Here is a 10674-nt window from a genome sequence, read left to right as displayed (position 1 = left end):
GGAGGAAGTTCACCTACTTGACATTTGCTGCACAGGTTCCTATACATTACCGATTCACAAAAGCACATCAATCTTCCTTTAGCCCTCTACACAGCTTTTTTTGTTTAAGCCCCTTAAGAGAAAGGGGGGGGGATTATTGGTGAACATGTCTCATTTTTCTAATGACACTGGGCTACCTAGCCCTCTACACAGTAAGCTTCTAAATTACTATCCTCTTTGATCAATCAAATTGATTTACTATAGATCAGGATATAGTTAGGGTTTAAACACCTATGTAGTCAGTAAATATTCACTAAATTAAACCTCTAATGACTTTGTCTTGATTGCACCTACATTATAAAGGGTAATCTCCACTTTGTATTAAATTACAGGTAGCTACCACCATTTCACTTTATCTATTTCAACCCCTGCCACTAACCTAATGCACTTGAAATCCCTATTTATTTAAAAACAGTTCAGGAGCCAACCATTGAAACTTGATATCACAAGTCAAACAATCCAAATAAGGATTTAAGGGCAGCAGTCGGCTTTCAAAAGAGAATAATGAGCATAATTGTCCCCTGCTGTCATTTCACCACTGAAATAAGTTAAATCCTCTTGTTAATAGTTCAAGTGCAATTTCAGCAGAGTGAGCAATAATTAGGTAAAAGAGAATACTAGCACCATTTAAATTTCAATTAATCCTGTTAGATTTATTATTTCACATAGAATAAGCACAAAAATGGGCAACAGGAGGAACTTTGAGATCAGTTCTAGTCCAAATACTATACCAAACTTTTTTGTGCAACTTTGAACTATGAATCACCTGTGGACTAACCAGCAAATGAGTAATACCCTGGACTACCTCTCAAAATACAGATATTTTGCAATAACTAACAAAGCAAACTATGGCCTGGAATTAAAAAAAGCAAAATTCTGCAGATGCTGGAAATCTGAAATAAAAAGAGTGGAACCCCAATTTAAAATCTCATCCCAAGTGACTGGCATTTCCAACAATGCAGCACACTTGTACCACTGCTGCACTGGAGTGTCAGCACAGATTAAATGCTCAAGTCCTGGAGTGTGGCTTAAAATCATAGATATTTCACCACAAATGGTCCATTGTGCTTTTGTTGGTGCTTGCTCCACATCCAAGCTTAATATTCCATTCCCATTTCCCTGGCTTGAACCAGAACCTTCTGACCCAGAGGTGGGAACCTTCTGTGACCAGTGGGCACTGCAGGGCAAAGAGTGTCTTAAAAATGCCAGGAATTACATTCTAATTTATTTGGTAAAGTTACTTTTCTTTTTTTGTTGCATATTTTATTTTAAGCCTATTAGTGCAATTGGACCACTCGTTCTTTTATAGAATCATAGAAAGGTTACAGCATGGAAGGAGGCCATTCAGCCCATCGAGTCCACGTCGGCTCTATGCAAGAGCAATCCAGTTAATCCCACTCCCCCGCCCTCTCCCTGTAGCCCTGCAAATTTTTTCCTTTCAAATACTTATCCAGTTCCCTTTTGAAGGCCATGATTGAATCTGCCTCCACCACCTCCTCGGGCAGTACATTCCAGATCCTAACCACTCAATATGTAAAAAGGTTTTTCCTCATGTCACCTTTGGTTCTTTTGCCAATCACCTTAAATCTATGCCCTCTGGTCCTTGGCCCTTCCGCCAATGGGAACAGTTTCTTTGAATCCCTCTATCAAATCTCCTCGCAACCGTCTCTGTTCCAAGGAGAACAACCCCAGCTTCTCCAGTCTATCCACGTAACTAAAGTCCCTCATCAATGGAATCATTCTAGTAAATCGCTTCTGCACCCTCTCTAAGGCCTTCAAGTCTTTCCTAAAGTGCGGTGCCCAGAACTGGACACAAAACTCCAGTTGTGGCCGAACCAGTGTTTTATAAAGGTTCATCATGACGTCCATACTTTTGTACTCAATGCCTCTATTTATAAAGCCCAGGATCCCGTATGCTTTTTAACGGCTTTCTCAACCTACCCTGCCACCTTCAACGATTTGTGCACATATACCCCCAGATCGTTCTCTTCCTGTACCCCTTTTAGAGTTGTGCCCTCCAGTTTATATTGCCTCTCCTCGTTCTTCCTACTGAAATGTATCACTTTGCATTTATCTGCATTAAATTTCATCTGCCACGTGTCCGCCCATGCCACCAGCCTGTCTATATCCTCTTGAAGTCTATCACTATCCTCCTCACTGTTTACTACCCTTCCAAGTTTTGTGCCATCTGCAAATTTTGAAATTGTGCCCTGTACACTCAAGTCCAAGTCATTAATATATATCAAGAAAAGCAGTGGTCCCAGCACCGACCCCTGGGGAACACCACTGTACACCTCCCTCCAGTCCGAAAAACAACCATTCACCACTACTCTCTGTTTCCTGTCCCTTGGCCAATTCTGTATCCATGTTGCTACTGCCCCCTTTATTCCAAGGACCGCAACCTTGATGATAAGCCTAACATGCTGCACTTTATCAAACGCCTTTTGAAAGTCCATTTACACCACATCAACTGCATTGCCCTCATCTACCCTCTCTGTTACCTCATCAAAACAAATCCATGCTGGCTTTCCCTAATCAATCCACACTCATCCAAGTGACTGTTAATTTTGACCCGGATTATCGTTTCTAAGTTTCCCCACCATTGAAGTTAAGCTGACTGGCCTATAGTTGCTGGATTTATCCTTACACCCTTTTTTGAACAAGGGTGTAACATTTGCAATTCTCCAGTCCTCTGGCACCATCCCTGTATCTACGCATGTTTGGAAGATTATGGCCAGTACCTCCGCAATTTCCACCCTTACTTCCCTCAGCAACCTAGGATGCATCCCATCCGGACCTGGTGACTTGTCTACTTTAAGTATAGCTAGCCTTTCAAATACCTCTACTTTATCAATTTTTAGCCCATCCAGTATCTCAACTATATCTTCCTTTACTGAGACTCTGGCAGCATCTTCTTCCTTGGTAAAGACAGATGCAAAGTACTAATTTAGTACCTCGGCCATCCCCTCTGCCTCCTTTATTATTTTAGTGGTGTCCTAAATGGGGCACCTGTTGTGCTAATTCTTGTTTGGTGGCACTGGGGCAATTCAGTGTCACTCTTATTGGTACAATCAAAATAGGCCCAGAGGTGAGACTGCTACCTGTTGAGTCAAACTGATGTCTAATGATTTAACGGCTGAGTAATATTGATCCAAAACATGTCTGCAGCTGTCTTAGATGGACATGGTTCGTATCAAACAGTGACAGAGCAGAAATCACACGTTTATAACTGGTTACGACTTTGTTATCGACCACTGAGGAACTTTCATTTTGAACAATCTGTTGGCTTTTAAAATTAAATCAGTGTACAGTTCAATTAGACAAGTATTTTTTACTTATTCAGATTTCTACCTCATAACTTATGAACATTTTTAAAATCTAAAATTAGTGCATTTCTAAAGACTAACTTGCACTTGTACTGTAATTTTGTGGACTGACTGCATCAGCGTACAGTAGATGGTATTTTCTCTTCTTTGTTGAAATACTTGGCAGAGTTTCAATATGCTGGGACCAATAAAAGAGGATGTGGTTTAAGGGTCAGATGATAATAGCTTTAAAACACATCCTCTACAAACCAACAAGAAAGAAGTAAAATTTGGGTACCCCAATCAAGCAACATATTGATGAGCTGCATCACAGGATTGGGAATCAGGTGTGAACCCAAGCTTTCTCCAGCATTTACCTGTCCTGTTACCCATGTAGTGAGTGATTCAGTGGAGGTGAGAAGCCCAGCTGAAAGGGTTGGGGATGGAGAATTGGCATATATATCTGGGGTCACAACTCAGCTGCAGCTTCCTCACACACAGATTGGCCATAGAACGGCATGGCAGAAGCTGTCTAAATGTCCAGTCGTGCAGTTGTATTCTGGGATGCAAATACAAACAAAAAAAAGTCTTGAAGGGAGGTATCAACTGTAGGATAGGAGAAGGGAAAATCACCTCGTGCCCTTGTCATGGTTGGTTCAGAGCGATATCAACAAGAGGTTCAAAAAGGGAGAGTGGCAAGGGAGGAAATAACCCGAAACAGGAATGTGGATGTGGCATGACGGGGTCGGCTTGGCTGTGATCTTTGACTTGTGTCATTTTAGCTTCAAACATGAATAACTGTCACAGGGGCAGGTACTGAAAGCTGACTGAGCACCTGGCACAGGGTCCTTCGGATGAAGAGGAGTGAGAAAATTGAGAGGAAGTGAATTTAAAAAAAACCTCAAGATTATATAAACAATATATCACACTATCTTTCCTCTTACAGTCAGTAAATTGCAGTTTAATTTATTTGCCCTGTTGCAACAAGGCTCAATTTTTTTAAAATCCTTTAATCTTTGAATGTAGTCTAGAATTCCAAAGCATATTTGCAAGTTTCTCCTAAAAAGGGAATGTTTGTGAAATAGGTTCATCCATTTTCTCTTGGTTTATAAATTGAATCTGTGGCCCTCCAGTGGACAGGCAGAGTACAGACTAATTTTTGGAAATTGCATGTGGTTTTCATTGAATATAGCTAATTATGTGTGTCAATTTCTATTTATGTAACATTTATCTTCTTAAATATGAAAATTTGTGAATATACTGAATCATTTATTTGCAGTTTCTAGTCTGGGGAAACTTCTTGCTGCAAGAAATACTGGTTTACATTTTAGCATCAATAACTTTTATTTGATGTGGCTGTAATAAGATTTTTTTTCTCCCTCCAATCTTCTCTCCTTGTCTCCCATCTCTCCTGAAGTTGCTGACCCTTGCTGGAGCGCAGTTTAATGGTGCCATCAAACCTCAGGTATTTTACCCAAGTGTGTGTTGGCAAGTTATTTGACTTGGGGTACAAGCTTGATCCTGTTTCTCAAATACATATTTTCCAGCAGCTCAGGAGCAGCAGCTATGGCTGTTTTCTTTTTCCTCTTCCTAGCCGGGGGGGGTTGCTGAGGCAAATTGGAGCACCCTGACTGTTGGCCTAACTCAGCACCTGTGATCTTCTGGTCTGTGAGGGTTAATGCTACACTGGGTGCCTTTACATATTAGGCCTTCAGAAGAGTGACATCAATGATTTGATGGTAAAACAATATTTGTCCTTTCTTAAAAACAAAAAAAGGTTAATTTTCCATTTCTCTATTTACATTGGTAATCCCTATATTACAACAGAGACTACACTTCAAAAAGTACTTCACTGGCTGTGAAGCACTTTTGGACGTCCTGAGCTCATGAAAAGCTCTATTTAAATTAAGTTCTTTCTTAATATTGTTTTGCTGAGAGAGCGAGGAAGTGTCATGATTCCACAGCCGCTCTGTATCCAGTCACTTGGGGACTTGAGCGCGGCCAGCTGACTCAACTTCTGCTTGGTGGCTTTTCCTGAAGCTGAGAATGTGAGTGGTGGAAAAGCACAGGTACATCCTGACATCCATGGAACAGCACACCAACATGACATTTAAATTCAGGTCGAGGCTGATCATCTTGGCAACAGAGACCTTAATAACGTCAAACAAAAACAGCTGTTGCTAAGTGAGATGAATAATTCTGATGGATATTAACCAGAAAGGTTAAAACTATAGCATAAGATATCAACTTCCAGTTCCATCAAAAGTACCCACCTACCTCTTTATGGTTACTCAGTGGTAAACACAGCAGCTGGTGTGTATCAAAGCTACTCCAATCAGTAACATCCCAGGTTTGACTCCCATTCTTTGCTGAGTTAGCTGATCTGTCAGGGCAGCACTAGGAAGGCACTATAGTTAGTCTCAATGTCCCTATGCTAGGAAGAACAAAAGCAGCCAAGGTGCCTGCTCCTGACTCCTGGAAAATGCATGTATTTGAACATCAAAAGAGGACAGGATTGGGTTCAGCTGTGATACCCTTATGATAGAATAGCCTGTCCACATGGTCTAGGCTCACAAGTGAATTGCTAATTAGATGATGCACAAGCAGGGTTACCAGTACAAATGGAACTATTCCCCAACAGGAAGAGAGAAAAGCTGAAAACAAATATTTGGGGACCTCTGACAGCTTATTGAGTTTATGCAGTGAAGCTGGGTCATACAGGTTAGGAATGGTTCCAGCTTCAATCCCTGGTCTGTGCTGAGCTAGCTGATCTCAGCTGAGGGGGTGATATGGGTTACAATTGGCATCTAACCCAGTGCTCCTGGGTTAGATGCAATAAATTGCCCAGGCTTCCCAGTAACCTGATCACACTCCGATGGAAAGAACGCCTATGTCAACATCAGATGAGGACAAGGCTTGACTGCGATTCCTCATCCAGTTGTAAAATCTGCTGACTCTCCCTGTCCAGACTCAAATGAATAATGGCCACTAGGGAAAAGTACTAGATGATTGTTATCTTCTGTGGAACCATACCCAGCAAGCAGTCAATGCTTTCAGAAGAAAGATATATATTTTTTTATTCGTTCACGGGATGTGGGCGTCACTGGCGAGGCCAGCATTTATTGCCCATCCCTAATTGCCCTCGAGAAGGTGGTGGTGAGCCGCCTTCTTGAACCGCTGCAGTCCGTGTGGTGATGGTTCTCCCACAGTACTGTTAGGAAGGGAGTTCCAGGATTTTGACCCAGCGACAATGAAGGAACGGCGATATATTTCCAAGTCGGGATGGTGTGTGACTTCGAGGGGAACGTGCAGGTGGTGTTGTTCCCATGTGCCTGCTACTCTTGTCCTTCTAGGTGGTCGAGGTCGCGGGTTTGGGAGGTGCTGTCGAAGAAGCCTTGGCGAGTTGCTGCAGTGCATCCTGTGGATGGTACACACTGCAGCCACAGTGCGCCGGTGGTGAAGGGACTGAATGTTAAGGGTGGTTTATCTTGGATGGCGTCGAGCTTCTTGAGTGTTGTTGGAGCTGCACTCATCCAAGCAAGTAGAGAGTATTCCATCACACTCCTGACTTGTGTCTTGTAGATGGTGGAAAGGCTTTGGGGAGTCCGGAGGTGAGTCACTCGCCATAGAATACCCAGCCTCTGACCTGCTCTTGTAGCTACAGTATTTATATGGCTGGTCCAGTTAAGTTTCTGGTCAATGGTGACCCCCAGGATGTTGATGGTGGGGGATTCGGTGATGGTAATGCCGTTGAATGTCAGGGGGAGGTGGTTAGACTCTCTCTTGTTGGAGATGGTCATTGCCTGGCACTTACCTGGCGCGAATGTTACTTGCCACTTATGAGCCCAAGCCTGGATGTTGTCCAGGTCTTGCTGCATGCGGGCTCGGACTGCTTCATTATTTGAGGGGTTGCGAATGGAACTGAACACTGTGCAGTCATCAGCGAACATCCCCATTTCTGACCTTATGATGGAGGGAAGGTCATTGATGAAGCAGCTGAAGATGGTTGGGCCTAGGACACTGCCCTGAGGAACTCCTGCAGCAATGTCCTGGGGCTGAGATGATTGGCCTTCAACAACCAATACCATCTTCCTTTGTGCTAGGTATGACTCCAGCCACTGGAGAGTTTTCCCCCTGATTCCCATTGACTTCAATTTTACTTGGGCTCCTTGGTGCCACACTCGGTCAAATGTGCCTTGATGTCAAGGGCAGTCACTCTCACCTCACCTCTGGAATTCAGCTCTTTTGTCCATGTTTGGACCAACGTTGTAATGAGGTCTGGAGCCGAGTGGTCCTAGCAGAACCCAAACTGAGCATCGGTGAGCAGGTTATTGGTAAGTGCCGCTTGATAGCACTGTCGATGACACCTTCCATCACTTTGCTGATGATTGAGAGTAGACTGATGGGGTGGTAATTGGCCGGATTGGATTTGTCCTGCTTTTTGTGGACAGGACATACCTGGGCAATTTTCCACATTGTCAGGTAGATGCCAGTGTTGTAGCTGTACTGGAACAGCTTGGCTAGAGGCGCAGCTAGTTCTGGAGCACAAGTCTTCAGCACTACAGCTGGGATGTTGTCGGGGCCCATAGCCTTTGCTGTATCCAGTGCACTCAGCCGTTTCTTGATATCACGTGGAGTGAATCGAATTGGCCGAAGACTGGCTCCTGTGATGGTGGGGATATCGGGAGGAGGCCGAGATGGATCATCCACTCGGCACTTCTGGCTGAAGATGGTTGCAAACGCTTCAGCCTTGTCTTTTGCACTCATATGCTGGACTCCGCAATCATTGAGGATGGGGGTGTTTGCAGAGCCTCCTCCTCCCGTTAGTTGTTTAATTGTCCACCACCATTCACGACTGGATGTGGCAGGACTGCAGAGCTTTGATCTGATCTGTTGGTTGTGGAATCGCTTAGCTCTGTCTATAGCATGTTGCTTCCGCTGTTTAGCATGCATGTAGTCCTGAGTTGTAGCTTCACCAGGTTGGCACCTCATTTTTAGGTACGCCTGGTGCTGCTCCTGGCATGCTCTTCTACACTCCTCATTGAACCAGGGTTGATCCCCTGGCTTGTTGGTAATGGTAGAGTGAGGAATATGGCGGGCCATGAGGTTACAGATTGTGGTGGAATACAATTCTGCTGCTGCTGATGGCCCACAGCGCCTCATGGATGCCCAGTTTTGAGCTGCTAGATCTGTTCTGAATCTATCCCATTTAGCACGGTGGTAGTGCCACACAACACGTTGGATGGTGTCCTCAGTGCGAAGACGGGACTTCATCTCCACGAGGACTGCGCGGTGGTCTCTCCTACCAATACTGTCATGGACAGATGCATTTGTGACAGGTAGATTGGTGAGGACGAGGTCAAGTAAGTTTTTCCCCTCGTGTTGGTTCGCTCACCACCTGCCGCAGGCCCAGTCTCGCAGCTATGTCCTTCAGGACTCGGCCAGCTCGGTCAGTAGCGGTGCTAACGAGCCACTCCTGGTGATGGACATTGAAGTCCCCCACCCAGAGTACATTTTGTGCCCTTGCTACCCTCAGTGCTTCCTCCAAGTGGTGCTCAACATGGAGGAGGACTGATTCATCAGCTGAGGGAGGACGGTAGGTGGTAATCAGCAGGAGGTTTCCTTGCCCATGTTTGACCTGATGCCATGAGATTTCATGGGGTCCAGAGTCAATGTTGAGGACTCCCAGGGCTACTCCCTCCTGACTGTATATCACTGTACCGCCACCTCTGGTGGGTCTGTCCTGCCGGTGGGACAGGACATACCCAGGGATGGTGATGGAAGAGTCTGGGACGTTGGCTGAAAGGTATGATTCTGTGAGTATGGCTATGTCAGGCTGTTGCTTGACTAGTCTGTGGGACAGCTCTCCCAATTTTGGCACAAGTCCCCAGATGTTAGTAAGGAGGACCTTGCAGGTCGACTGGGCTTGGTGTTTTGCCGTTGTCGTGTCCGGTGCCTAGTGGTCCGATGCCGGGTGGTCCGTCCGGTTTTATTCAAGGAAGAAAATTCTTTCAAAAAAAGATGACCTAACAACAGTACAGAAATAATTATTGTTTGTATCTCACTGTATTGTTTAATCCACAATTATATGCTTTTGCCTGGCATGTTACAACAATTTTACCCAAGGTGTGAGTTCCTGTTACATTTCAAAATTAATGTGATGTAATCCCTTTTCCAGTAAAAAAAAGTTGCAGATTGAGACTGGCACTCCCACAGATTGGAATGCATCACATTGCCTTATGAGTTTTATTCAGTTCTGCACAGAGATCATAATCTGATAAAAAATGTTTTAAACATAGTTGCTAAGATATCCTCTAACACAGAAAATACAAGTGCAGCAAAATTGCAAGAGAGAGACCTGAAGCAAACTATCATGTGACTAGGATTCCATTGGTTAAGCTGTACGCACACTATCTCAACCTGCAATAAATTAAAAGAACAAATTAACCTGTCTGCACTGGTGGAACCCCCAGAGTCATGGCAGAATGCCGGTGAGAAACACACAATCCTTCACATTTCTGGTTTCTGCTGACAAAGGGTGCTGTGTGGCATCTTAAAAATCTCCACACACTCCACTGAGCCAGGTATAATACAAATAAAAAGGTAAAAACAGTTTTTTTAAGCAGGTTGGATTTAAAAGTTAAAATGATTCAAGCACTGTCCCAGGTCCCTACCCTCATGGGCATTAGTGAGGCGGGTTGCATAGTTAACATTGTCAGTGGCTCCATCTCCTCAGACTCCGTCCACTATTCCTCCAAGACCACAGTCATCACACCTCTCAAAAAATCCACCTTCAACTTCCATTCTTTGCAATTATATCCCTATCTCCAACTTCCCCTTCATCTCTAAAGCCCTCAAATGTATTATTGCAGGCCTGCTTTTTACCACCTCTCCCATCACCTCCTCTTCAAATTTGGGCCACCGCTCCTATCACCCCAGTACAGCAGTGCACTGTCCTTTTCACTCTGCTTGACTTCTCCATGGCCTTTGAAACAGTCGATCATCCGTTCCTCCTCCACCATTATCTGTGGCAGTGCTCTAGCTGTGTTCCTTCCCAACTATAATAAAGCCAGGACATTCTTACAATGGTTTCTCTTCCCATCTCCACACAGTCATCTGGCATGTACCTCAAAGATCCATCTTCTTCTTTTCCTTGTCTACATGCTATCCCTTAGTGACATAATTCAAAATCATAGAAATCAGCTTTTACACATACAATGATTGCTTTACAGCCAATGAAGTACACTTTGGGACATCCTGAGGACATGAAAGGCGCCATATAAATGCAAGTTTTCTTTTACTGATGACACATAGATCTCTCTTTCTGGCA

The sequence above is a fragment of the Heptranchias perlo genome, chromosome 29 (assembly GCF_035084215.1).
Source record: "Heptranchias perlo isolate sHepPer1 chromosome 29, sHepPer1.hap1, whole genome shotgun sequence".
NCBI classification, from domain to species: domain Eukaryota; kingdom Metazoa; phylum Chordata; class Chondrichthyes; order Hexanchiformes; family Hexanchidae; genus Heptranchias; species Heptranchias perlo.
Note: the sequence above shows the minus strand (reverse complement) of the source record.